The 13,018-nt window shown below is 46.7% G+C and overlaps 1 pseudogene; it reads left to right on the plus strand.

The window, feature by feature from the left end:
* Positions 1 to 7,889: 7,889 nt before the first annotated feature.
* LOC139266572 (cytochrome c oxidase subunit 1-like) overlaps positions 7,890 to 13,018 on the plus strand; it is a 29,708-nt pseudogene continuing 24,579 nt past the window's right edge.

A 13,018-nucleotide genomic window follows, 5' to 3' on the forward strand; every position in this document is an offset into this window, starting at 1 on the left:
GTGGACTACTATGGTAATGCAAACATTGCTGTTTGCAACAATAAAGAGGGAACAGGTCACCTGACAGGTTCCTGAGGTTATAAGCCATTTTAGAGCCTATGTGTTTGTGAGGTCATACCGTATATATATATATATATAGCATTGGAAGCTCATTGCAGGGTCAAATACAACACCAAGGTTGCGAACAGTCTGGTTCAGCCTCAGACAGCTGTGAAGGAGAGGGATGGAGTAAATGTACATGGAATGGAGTTTGTGGCGGGGACCAAAGACAATGTCAAAACACTCTGAAAGGAGGTAAGCTGCACAAACTTACCTGCAAGGCTATTCTCAGGCACAGAAGTCAAAAGACTTAAAAACATATTATCATCGGTTTTTTCACTCTGCGACCCTGAAGGATTATTAAATTACTAGAGTCTGTGAAAAGTTAGGACAGTTTCGATCCAAACAAATTGCGACCCCTCAATGAAACATATGATTTTTTGATGTTATGAGGTATTTGCTTAAAAATAAGATGATACCCGAAGGCCGAAATTGCCCCTTCCGATAAGGTCTCTGACCACCTGAAAGCAGCGGCCATGGGCGGTGCAGAATGGCCGGCGACTCTTTGTGGAGGGGCTGCCATTTTGTAAATTGCCCTTCCTCGGGAGCAGAGCGGTGTCCGGGACGTGCCGACCCCTTACCGCCTGGCGGGGACCCCTTTGTGAAATTGCCTGACCGAAATTACCCCTTACCTGATATTGCCCCACCAGAGCTTTTGCTGTCGATACACTCTCCATGAAATAGCGGCATGGCCGCCCTTATAGGGGGGGGGGGGGTGGTGCTGCCGTCAACGACATGTTCTTTTTTGGCTGTTGACTGCCAGGTTGGGCCGCCAATTATGGCCACGGGTTCAGCCGGGCCGGCGAAATTCAGCTCCTCTGGGGTTTTTTTTCGAGTGGGACGGAAGTGGATCATCATGGGGACGGAGTGTCTGCAGCTGTCAGTCATCAGTGCCGCGCTGATGACGTCACCGCATTGGCGCATCACAACGTCTCTCTCCTTCAGTTAAAGGGGAGAGCTGCTGCGAACTCTGCAGGTATTTTAGTTTGGTCCACTGGGCCACCAGCGATGGTTTCGGCCGGACCAGCTGCCTGGTACCCAAGAGTGGGCGCCAGGCTGCCTGTTGGTGGGCCAGTCGAACCCAGGGGCATAATTGTCGGGCTGACAAAACAAATAACATGGCGGCTACAGCAGTGCGCCCTCCCCTTTAAGGCCGGCCTTGCCGTCATTTCACACAGAATGTACCAACAGCAAAAGCTGTGGGGGGCACCGGACAGCAGTGGGGCTGCTCCCGCGGGGCAATTTCGGGTAAGGGGCATTTTCGCGAGGGGGTCCCCGCCGGTCGGTAAGGTGTCGGCACGTGTACGTCGCAGCAGGAAAACGCTCTGCTCCCGGGGAAGGGAAATTTCTAAAATGGTGGCTTTCCGGCGGCCTTATCGAAAGGGGCAATTTCGGCCCCAAGTTGCCGTTATGACCGTAAAATTATTTCTCTTTAGGCTTCGAGTTGTGAAGTTGCAATGTTTTGTGAAAGGGGTTTTTATATTGATCTGAGTCCAAAATTCTGCAAATTGTGACCACCAATAGTTATTTTTCCATTATTTCCTCCAGGTTTACCTTGCAAAAGTCATCTTTGCTCACAGCCAAGTGTACTTGCACGATTTTACTAGCTGATGTTAGTCACTCATAATCAGCCAGGACTCACAACTTAAACTGTGGATTAGCCTTACAGATCTTTTCTTACCTTCTTTGTTTTTTCAAAACAAATTATGTTAGAATCATGGGAACAGGAGTAGCCCCTTGAGCCTGTTCTGCCATTCAATTGGATCATGGCTGATCAATATCTTAACTCCATATACCCGCCTGAATTCCATAACCCTTAATACCGCTGCCGAACAAAAATCTATCCATCTCAGTTTAGAAATTTTCAATTGATCCCCAGCCTCAACAGCTTTTTGAGGGAGTGTGCCCCAGATTTCCACTACCCTTTGTGTGAAGAAATGCTTCCTGACAGCACCACTGAATGACCGAGCTCTAATTTTGTTCTGGACTTCCTCACCAAGGAAATAGTTTCTCTCTATCTACACTCTCAGCTCGTTTAACCATCTTAAACTCCTCCATTAGATTATCTGTTAATCTTCTATTCTCAAGGAAATACAAATCTAGTCTATGCAACATGTCTTCATAATTTAACCCTTTTAGCCTTTTAGAAATATTACGATTGAAAGTTGCCTTTAACATATATCTGAAAGTCAGAATTTGGATTCAGCTTTTAGTTAGACTTCCCAGATGTGTCAAATTTGGAAACACCTCACAGGTGGGTGACTCCCTGATTAAGCTCCATTAATTGGGGTATTATCGGAGTGGAACAAATTATCTTTGCAGCTCAGTACAAGTAGAGGCCATTTTCACAGAGGTCTGTGCAAAATAGATTTTACTTCCATGAATGAGTTATATCAGCTTCACCATCAGGAATTAAGAACATGTCTGTAATACTCCTTTTCATTAAATAAAGCTTTTACTTTCACACTTGACATTAATTCCAAAAATACATTTAAGCAGAGATAATGGAGTAAACTCCTTGCCCGTGTTGTGTCAATGAGTGCTGAACTGTGGGCTGTAGAATTCACAAAATTCTGGGACCCCCTACTCAATGGACATAAGAACATAAGAACATAAGAATTAGGAACAGGAGTAGGCCATCTAGCCCCTCGAGCCTGCTCCGCCATTCAATAAGATCATGGCTGATCTGGTCGTGGACTCAGCTCCACTTACCCGCCCTCTACCCGTAACCCTTAATTCCCTTATTGCTTAAAAATCTATCTATCTTTGACTTGAAAACATTCAATGAGCCAGCCTCAACTGCTTCCTTGGGCAGAGAATTCCACAGATTCACAACCCTCTGGGAGAAGAAATTCTTTCTCAATTCGGTTTTAAATTGGCTCCTCTGTATTTTGAGGCTGTGCCCCCTAGTTCTAGTCTCCCCCACCAATGGAAACGACCTCTCTGCCTCTATCTTGTCTATCCCTTTCATGATTTTAAATGTTTCTATAAGATCACCCTTCATCCTTCTGAACTCCAAGGAGTAAAGACCCAGTCTACTCAATCTATCATCATTTCTCGAATCAGCCTAGTGAATCGTCTCTGTACCCCTTCCAAAGCTAATATATCCTTCCTTAAGTAAGGTGACCAAAACTGCATGCAGTACTCCAGGTGCGGCCTTACCAATACCTTATACAGTTGCAGCAACACCTCCCTGCTTTTGTACTCCATCCCTCTCACAATGAAGGCCAACATTCCATTTGCCTTCCTGATGCACCTGCAAACTAACCTTTTGGGATTCATGCACAAGGACCCCGAGGTCCCTCTGCACCACAGCATGTTGTAATTTCTCCCCATTCAAATAATATTCCCTTTTACTGTTTTTTTTCCCAAGCTGGATGACCTCACACTTTCCGACATTGTATTCCATCTGCCAAACCTTAGCCCATTCGCTTAACCTATCCAAATCTCCTTGCAGCCTCTCTGAGTCCTCTACACAACCCGCTTTCCCATTAATCTTAGTGTCATCTGCAAATTTTGTTGCACTACACTCTGTCCCCTCTTCTAGGTCATCTATGTATATTGTAAACAGTTGTGGTCCCAGTACTGATCCCTGTGGCACACCACTAACCACTGATTTCCAACCCGAAAAGGACCCATTTATCCCGACTCTCTGCTTTCTGTTCGCCAGCCAATTCTCTATCCATGCTAATACATTTCCTCTGAGTACGCGTACCTTTATCTTCTGCAGTAACCTTTTGTGTGGCACCTTATCGAATGCCTTTTGGAAATCTAAATACACCACATCCATCAGTACACCTCTATCCACCATGCTCGTTATATCCTCAAAGAATTCCAGTAAGTTAGTTAAACATGATTTCCCTTTCATGAATCCATGCTGCGTCTGCTTGATTGCACTATTCCTATCCAGATGTCCCGCTACTTCTTCCTTAATGATAGTTTCAAGCATTTTCCCCACTACAGATGTTAAACTAACCGGCCTATAGTTGCCTGCCTTTTGCCTGCCCCCTTTTTTAAACAGAGGCATTACATTAGCTGCTCTCCAATCCGCTGGTACCTCCCCAGAGTCCAGAGAATTTTGGTAGATTATAACATATGCATCTGCTATAACTTCCGCCATCTCTTTTAATACCCTGGGATGCATTTCATCAGGACCAGGGGACTTGTCTACCTTCAGTCCCATTAGTCTGTCCAGCACTACCTCCCTAGTGATAGTGATCATCTCAAGGTCCTCCCTTCCCACATTCCTATGACCAGCAATTTTTGGCATGGTTTTTGTGTCTTCCACTGTGAAGACCGAAGCAAAATAATTGTTTAAGGTCTCAGCCATTTCCACATTTCCCATTATTAAATCCCCCTTCTCATCTTCTAAGGGACCAACATTTACTTTAGTCACTCTTTTCCACTTTATATATCTGTAAAAGCTTTTACTATCTGTTTTTATGTTTTGCGCAACTTTACCTTCGTAATCTATCTTCCCTTTCTTTATTGCTTTTTTAGTCATTCTTTGCTGTTGCTTAAAATCTTCCCAATCCTCTAGTTTCCCACTAACCTTGGCCACCTTATACGCATTGGTCTTTGATTTGATACTTTCCTTTATTTCCTTGGTTATCCACGGCTGATTATCTCTTCTCTTGCCGCCTTTCTTTTTCACTGGAATATATTTTTGTTGCGCATTATGAAAGAGCTCCTTAAAAGTCCTCCACTGTTCCTCAATTGTGCCACCGTTTAGTTCTTGTTTCCAGTCTACTTTAGCCAACTCTGCCCTCATCCCACTGTAGTCCCCTTTGTTTAAGCATAGTACACTCGTTTCTTACACAACTTCCTCACCCTCAATCTGTATTACAAATTCAACCATATTGTGATCACTCATTCCGAGAGGATCTTTTACGAGGAGATCGTTTATTTTTCCTGTCTCGTTACACAGGACCAGATCCAAAATGGCTTGCTCCCTTGTAGGCTCTGTTACATACTGTTCTAAGAAACAATCCCGTATGCATTCTATGAATTCCTCCTCCAGGCTACCCCCTGCGATTTGATTTGACCAATCGATATGTAGGTTAAAATCCCCCATAACTACTGCCATTCCTTTTTCACATGCCTCCATTATTCCCTTGATTATTGCCCGCCCCACCATGAAGTTATTATTTGGGGGCCTATAAACTACGCCGACCAGTGACTTTTTCCCCTTACTATCTCTAATCTCCACCCACAATGATTCAACATTTTGTTCATTGGAGCCAATATCATCCCTCACAACTGCCCTGATATCATCTCTTATTAACAGAGCTACCCCACCTCCCTTCCCTTCCTGCCTATCTTTCCGAATCGTCAAATAACCCTGTACGTTTAATTCCCAGTCCTGGCCACCTTACAACCATGTCTCTGTAATGGCCACCAAATCATACCCATTTGTAATGATTTGTGCCATCAACTCATTTACTTTATTTCGAATGCTGCGTGCATTTAGGTAGAGTGTTTTCATCCTAGTTTTTAAACCATGATTTTTAGTTTATACCCCTCCTGTAGCCCTTTTATATTCAGTGGCCTTTTTTGTTTCTTGCCTTTGGTTTCTCTGCCCTCCACTTTTACTCATCTCTTTTCTGTCTTTTGTTTTTGTCTCCTTTTTGTTTCCCTCTGTCTCCCTGTATTGTTCCCTGACATGTGTCTGGAATTTAAAAGGAAACTGTGTTAGACCTTTGGAGGAGAAATGTGGACAGAAATATCTCACTATTAGGCGCCTTTGGACTAAACTAAACTAAGGCCTTTTCGATTGAGTTTGGACATTTTAAATTGTATGCTGGGTTTGCATAGGGCTGCTAACCCACCTGGGAGGCAGGCCCCAGGGAGTCATTAGCAGTCTAACAAAAGCCCACTTACCAGGGACCCAGATACATACATATTTTAATAGTTCTTAAAACAGCTACACAGAAAAACCCTGGCATCAGCAAAACACACAATGGACAGCATCAAGATCTGATTACATTCGAACAGCACCACTTGAAAACCCCATCAACATCTTTGGGAATCTTGCAGCATGCTAATGCTCAATCAGCCCACCAAAATTCTCACAAAGGGATCACATTAGAGTTGATCAGCCTGACAAAATCACACAAAAGCAGTCATCAAAAATCAATTGTGCACTCAGGTATAACTGGGGCCCTTGGTGTTGACTTTTGGGCTGTGGTAACTTTTGGGCTGTGGTAACCTTTGGGCTGGGGTAACCTTTGGGCTGGGGTAACCTTTGGGCTGAGGAAACACTTTTGAAGAAAACATACCAGAGAACATTCTGGAAAAGCACTTGGACTCTGGGCTCTTTGACTCTGGCATTGAAACATGCCTCTAACTTGCCACACGAGCTTACAGCAACACAACAAAAAGATCCAACAAGAAGCCTCGGAGTCACTGAAAAACCAACAATCATCCAGCACTGACTCAAGGAAAAAAATGATTTACCATCAAAACGTCGACCAGTGCTAATACCGAAGACACCGCAACCAGCCAAAGAATTCACAAGATTGAGGAGAGAGAAAGCAGTGTGCAACTGGTCTAAACTGTGGAGAAATCCTTTGGTGAGCATAGTCCCTGCAATTTCAGAGCCTAGCTTAGTTAGTGTAGTGGTGGAAGGTGTTTTTTTTTCACTGCATAACCTCTGTACCCGTTGCGTATTCGGTTTCCCCCTTTTTCTGTACATTTTGTTATATGCTATTAAGTTATTTAGTGTGGTGTGCTATTTTCTAAATAAAATATTTGTTCTTGCACCAAACAGTTGTCTGTCTACATCTATCACATCCCCTAAATAATTCTAAGCCGTAGAACCAGGGAGTGGGACGATTCGAACCATCAAGGTCAGAAAAGGCTGACAAACCCACCACCCCCTACAGGGCAACGAACACACCATCCGACTTGGACATATATTGCTGTTCCTTCATTGTCGCTGGGTCAAAATCCTGGAACTCACTACCCAACAGCACTGTAGGAGTGCCTTCATGACACGGACTGCAGCGGTTCAAGAATGTGGCTCAGCACCTTCTCAAGGGAAACTAAGGGGTGGGCAATAAATGGCAGTCTTGCCAGCAGTGCCCATCTCCCAAAAATGAATAAAATAAAAAGTTCTATGCTTTGGACATACGTCCTTTAAGATCTGGGTTAGCCATTACGCTAATACAATGTACGTCTTTCTATGTCAATGATCCCAAAGGGTTTTGATCCATTACATGGCCCAAGAGATCAATAAAGAAGTGATTGGATAAACTGTCCTTTTCCTGGTCCCAAAAGTCCTGATGTGCCATTTCAAGTCATTGACTAAGTGACTTCACCAACACAATTTTACAGTAGGCTTTCATGTCAGCACCTATGAAGTGTGGTTGAGAAGAACGGTCCTCACTGTGAACAGTAAAAGAATGAGGCGGTTTCCTCTGCATCGCCTTGTTTTAATATTGAACCCTTAGCTTATTGAATCACATTTACATGACTAAAACATTTGTTCATTTTGATGTTCATGGCCATGGGACACTTGTGCTGCACAGGAAGGGCTGGATTTTCAGGTCTTCTCTGCTCCGTTTTTCGCCCCGGAGCGGCAGCAATGGCAGTGGCGGCAATGGCAGCGGTGAGGTGGTTTGGCCGGGTGGTCAGCTTCAGCGCCCCGCAGCGATCCTCGGGTCCGGTTTAGCGGCAGTGCTGAGCAATACCGCCGGGAAGAGCTGTGCCTGGCGTGCGACACTCCTGATTGCGACACCACGCAACTTTTGATTCTTGCCCGACCTGTCCACCGGAAAACGTGCCCCGCGATGACCGCCCGGGAAATCAGGCGGTCCAACGATTCCGTCGGCAAAGAGGTAAATAATGGACTCCTAAGGCAAATGTGATTGTTTTTTTCATTTTAATTTTTTTTGTGATTTGTGTTGTGGAGGCGTGGGCAATGTTTTGGGAATGTTTTTGTGGTATTTCCTTGAGGTTTTCTTTTTCCCCCCAGACTTCTCTCAGAGCGCTCTCCCGGCCCGGCCTCTTTAACTCGGGAGTTCCCCATCCTAACACTCTAAAAGAGGTGCACAACGCCTCCCTTAGTGCTGCGCCCCCTGACACAGGGCCCAGCGGCCCAAGCTTACCGAATGAGGCGCAAACTGTTCCCGGGCGCTAACCTTCCCGCTCCACTGGCCATTATCGCCCCAAAAACATCAAAGCCAAAAATCCAGCCCTTAGTACCTTAAAATGTCCAGAGGAATAGGCAAGATCAATGGCCGAAATGACCTGTATTATTCCAAATTTTGATGATGGCCACTTAGATGCCACCTTAATATTGCTGCACCTCCTCTGCAGCTCCACCTCATTTGTTACTGGGACATGGGCAGTGCAGGGATAGGGATACTGGAGAATAAACGGTGACACTGTTTCAATATTGCAAGAATATCGTCTATATTGAGACCTGTTTAAATGGCGCCAAAGAAAGAGGGGGGAAGTGACAAGCGCCACGCCATAATTTCCTGGGTCTTTTGCTTTACTCATAGCCAAAAACAGTGAGATATTAATTATCGTAGCTCCGCCCTCCCCAATTAAAGGGTCGCGAATATCCTGAGAAAATGTTACTCATCGCCGCTGCTACTCAGACCTAAAAACAATGGCACTGGGTGGGCCTTTGCTGACCGGCCTTGCTGCGTGACTTTAAACATATTTCCAATGCCCAAATAAATTATTTGGTTTTAGCAACAGCATTCAGGCTGGAAGCATTGAGAATAGTGGTTAGTGCGTGCTCAGAAAGATAATTAAAACATGACTGTTTGCTTTATCTAAAGATATCAACGCCCACTATTTGATCTTCAGTGCATGGGCAAAAATAGTGGTCGCAGCCCTGAGCCTGCTGATCCGCGCGGAATTAGGGTGACCAGGAACACTTCCAGGAGATCATGGAATCTACAATGTCATTATAACTGTAAAGTCCTGTCCCCTCAGTACAGATTCACACGAGGCATGTAGTGAAGTCAAGGTCACTCTGGACCTGCACCTTTATTTCACAGCTCTGGAATGCTGCACTTGCCTGAGACCTGTCCTTAAATACCTGTCTCTTGCAAGTGCACCCCTGGTGGTAAGGTATGCTGGTGGTTACAGGTCATATCTTATTACAGTCATGTATAGCATCTTAGGATACAGTTATATATAATAATGTAAGATACTTGACATCACCCTCCCCCAAGGTCTTATTGTCTTTATAGGTTCAGTCTCTCAGGTGGTCTACGCTCTCGCGTGGAGCGTCTGAGTTGTGGTTCAGTTGTTTGCCTTGGTGTCTGTTTTTCTTTGGGTGTGGTTGCTGGTATCTCACCTGGGCTGTCAGTTTCGATTGGTGTGAATGTTGTTGACTCGCCTGGGCTGTCTGTTGGGATTGCCCTTTCCTCAGGTTGTTCCCTCTGTCTGTCCACCAGGTGTGGTATGAATTCCACATTTAAGTCTGCCTCTGGTCCCGGAGTGTTGTTGGTAAATCTGCTTTTGACTTGGTCTACATGCCTCCGGCAGGTTTTGCCATTGTCCATTTGTACTACCAGTAGCCTGTTTACTTCCTTGCCCGTTACTGTCCCTGCAAGCCATTTGGTACCCCTGCCATAGTTTAGTACAAACACTTTGTCCCCGATCTCATTCCATCTCCCCCTCGAATTTCTGTCATGGTACTCAGTCAGCTTACGGCGCTTTGCCTCAACGATTTTGTGCATGTCTGGGAGGATTAATGAGAGCCTTGTTTTTAAAGTCCTTTTCATCAACAGTTGCGCAGGGGGGATCCCAGTCAATGAGTGCGGACGAGATCTGTATGCCAGCAGCAGTCGCGACAGGCGACCCTGCAGCGTGGGAACTTGGATTTTAAGCATGCCTTGTTTAATGATTTGCACTGCTCTCTCCGCCTGGCCATTGGAGGCCGGCTTGAACGGTGCCGTCTTGACGTGATTTATGCCGTGGTCAATTATAAAATCTTGGATATCTGCACTGGTGAAGCACGGACCATTGTCACTGACCAATATGTCAGTGATTCCGTGCGTTGCAAACGTGGTTGCGAGGCTATCCACAGTGGTGGAGGTGTGCTCAAGTTTAAAATGGTGCATTCGATCCACTTTGAAAATGCATCTACAACTACGAGAAACATTTTGCCCATGAATGGGCCCACATAGTCTACGTGCACCCATGATCATGGTTTGATAGGTCAGGGCCAGGGGCTCAGAGGAGCCTCCCTGGGGGCATTGCTGAGTTGGGCACAAATGGTGCACCTTCGGACGCAGAGCTCCAAGTCCACGTCAATACCAGGCCACCAGACATGAGATCTGGTTATGGCCTTCATGAGAACGATCCCCGGGTGCTCGCGGTGCAGCTCCCGGACAAATGCCTCTCTGCCTCGCACAGGCATGACTACTCGGCTGCCCCACATCAGGCAGTCTGCTTGTAGTGATAGCTCATGCATGCGCCTAACTCCTCGGGGCAGGCATCACGAGCCTCTGCTCAGTCACTGGTTAGGACACATCTTTTTACGAAGGATAACGTGGGGTCGCTGGCCGTCCAGGCTCTGATTTGGCGAGCCGTCATGGGCGAACCTGTGGACTCAAAGGCATTGATTGCCATGACTATCTCACAATCCTGTTCGTCAGACCCTTCCGTGGTCGCCAGGGGTAGCCTGCTGAGCGCGTCGGCACAGTTGTCTGTGCCTGGTCTGTGCCTTATGGTATAGTCGTAGGACGCCAGCATGAGTGCCCACCATTGAATTCGCACCGAGGCGTTGCCATTTATTGCCTTGCTCTCGGATAGGAGGGACGTGAGGGGCTTGTGGTCGGTTGCGAACGCGAACTTGGCCCCGAAAAGGTATTGGTGCATCTTTTTGATACCGTACACGCACGCGAGCACCTCCTTCTCTACCATTCCGTACCTGCCCTCCGCCCGCGAAAGTGACCTGGAGGCATAAGCTATGGGTTGTAATTTGCCCGCACTATTGACATGTTGCAAAACGCACCTGACCCCATACGCTGATGCATCACATGTGAGAACTAGCTTTTTACCTCGATCAAAAAGTCAAAACACTGTTGGAACACAGAAGATTGCGTGCCTTATTGAAGGCGCCTTCCTGGGCGTCCCCCCAAAACCAATCGCACCCCTTCCTGAGTAGCACGTGGAGAGGCTCCAGCAGCGTGCTTAAGTTCTGCATAAAGTTCCCAAAGTAATTGAGTAGCCCGAGAAAGGCGCGCAGTTCTGAGACATTCCGGGACCTGGGTGCCAGGTGAATTGCTTCTGTTTTGGACTCTGTTGGGCGGATTCCATCAGCGGCAATCCTTCTGCCCAAAAATTCAACCTCGGGTGCGAGAAACAGGCACTTGGATTTCTTGACTCGTAGGCCTACCCGATCCAACCGCTTTAGTACTTCCTCCAAATTACGGAGATGGGAGTCGGTGTCCTTGCCCGTGATAAGTATGTCGTCTTGAAATACAACCGTCCCCGGGATGGACTTGAACAGACTCTCCATGTTGTGCTGGAATATGGCAGCTGCCGACCTGATGCCGAATGGGCATCGATTGTGCATGAAAAGGCCTCGATGTGTGTTGATGGTGGTGAGTAGCTTGGAATCCTCGGTCAATTTTGGCGTCATATACGCAGATGTGAGGTCTAGTTTTGAGAAAAGTTTACCTCCAGCCAATGTGGCAAATAAGTCCTCCGCTCTGGGGAGTGGGTACTGGTCCTGTAGGGAGACTCTGTTTATGGTAGATTTGTAGTTCCCACAGATTCATACGGATCCATCAGGCTTCATGACTGGGATGATGGGACTTGCCCAGTCGCTAAATTCCACAGGTGATATAATACCTTCCCGCAGAAGCCTATCTAGTGCGTGTTCAATCTTTTCCCTCATCACATAGGATCCAGCTCTGGCCTTGTGATGGACCAGTCTAGCATCCTGTGTGATGTAGATTTTGACTTTGGCCCCTTTGAAAGTGCCCACACCTGGCTGAAAGAGATGTTCCAATAGCTTTATAACTGTTGAGCAGGGGGTCCGTTCCTCTAATGACATGGCATGGACATCATCCCATTTCCAGTTTAGTTTTGCCAGCCAGCTTCTCCCCAGCAGTGCTGGGGGGTCTCAGGGGACAATTCACAGGGGAAGTTGGTTCACTGTCCCTTTGTGTGTGACAGAGAGCATGGCGCTGCCGAGGACTGGTATGATTTCTTTGTTATAGGTCCTTAGTTTGGTGTCGACCCTTGTGAGTTTTGGTCTGTCTCTTTTATGCGGCCACAGTTGTTCGATTTGTTGAGCGCCCATGAGAGATTGACTCGCTCCCGTATCCAGCTCCATGTTGACAGGTATCCCGTTGAGTAGGACCCTCATCATTATAGGAGGCGTCCTGTTGTAGGAGCAGCGGCCATTGATCGTGTTGACCCGCTGTACATCGGTGTCCCGGGTACTGTCCCCACCATCTTCTGGTCCGCTTTCCGACCCATCCGATTCGTATACCAGCCGAGCTGCCGTTTTTTGCACATGTGGGCCAAATGCCCTGTATATGCACAGTTCCTGCAAACAGCCTGCTGAACTCGACATCCCCTTGACGAGTGCCTACCCCCACACCTCCAGCACAGACTGCTTGCAAAGAATGAGCTTCATCTGGCTGATGTCTCTTGAGCTTCTCTCAGTTTGTAGTTGATTGCTCGCATTGTGGGTTGATGAGGTGTGAACGGCCGTTCCTGTGGCCCTCGATGGCTTCTGGCGCCACTGCCAGCTGTCGAGAGCCTGTTCTCCCGGTTTTGTCTGTGTGTGGGGGTAGCAGCTTGTTTAATGCTGTGAACTTCTTGTTCCGATATTTCGTTAGTTGTCGTACCTGCATTGTAAATCAACCTCGTTTCTTCTTCCCCTACCAAGAATGTCTGTGCAACCAGTACTGCTGCCTCTAATGTCAGGTTCTTGGTC

This window comes from Pristiophorus japonicus, chromosome 7 (genome assembly GCF_044704955.1).
Source record: "Pristiophorus japonicus isolate sPriJap1 chromosome 7, sPriJap1.hap1, whole genome shotgun sequence".
Classification (NCBI taxonomy): Eukaryota; Metazoa; Chordata; class Chondrichthyes; family Pristiophoridae; genus Pristiophorus; species Pristiophorus japonicus.